The sequence below is a fragment of the Rhincodon typus genome, chromosome 39 (assembly GCF_021869965.1).
Source record: "Rhincodon typus isolate 14 chromosome 39, sRhiTyp1.1, whole genome shotgun sequence".
Lineage (NCBI taxonomy): Eukaryota > Metazoa > Chordata > Chondrichthyes > Orectolobiformes > Rhincodontidae > Rhincodon > Rhincodon typus.
In genome coordinates, this window is record NC_063370.1 from 5,450,870 (window position 1) to 5,451,466 (window position 597).

Here is a 597-nt window from a genome sequence, read left to right on the forward strand (position 1 = left end):
GTTGTCATAGTTCCAAATCAGGCTGTTGAGTGGACTCAAGACAAACCTGCAGGTTGTGGTGATACCAAGCATCTGCTGCCCTTGCCTTCTCGGTGACAGAGGTCACAAGTTTGGAAAGTGCTGTCGAAAAAGCCATGGTGAGATGCTGCAGTGACTTGTAGACAACACTGCTGTCACAGTAGTGGCCGGAAAGGCACCAAATGGTGAATATAGTCCCAGTTAAGCAGACAGGTTGTTATGGAAGTTGTTGAACTTTTTGAGTGTTGCCATAGTTACGCCCATACAGGCAAATGGAGAACTCCATCACACTCCTGACTTGTAACATGCAAAGGTGCACAAGCATTAGGAAGACAAGAGGTGAGTTAGTCAGTGTCTGAGGAGTCGTGAAATATGCTGTGCTAGTAGCCACATAGAGTCAGAGTCATACCTGACATCCCAATCTGACCTAGTCCTATTTACCAGCATTTGGCCCATACCCTCTAAACCCTTCCTATTCACGTATCCATCCAGATGCCTTTTAAATGTTGTAATTGTACCAGCCTCCACCACTTCCTCTGGCAGCTCGTTCCATACACGCACCACCGTCTGCATGAAAAA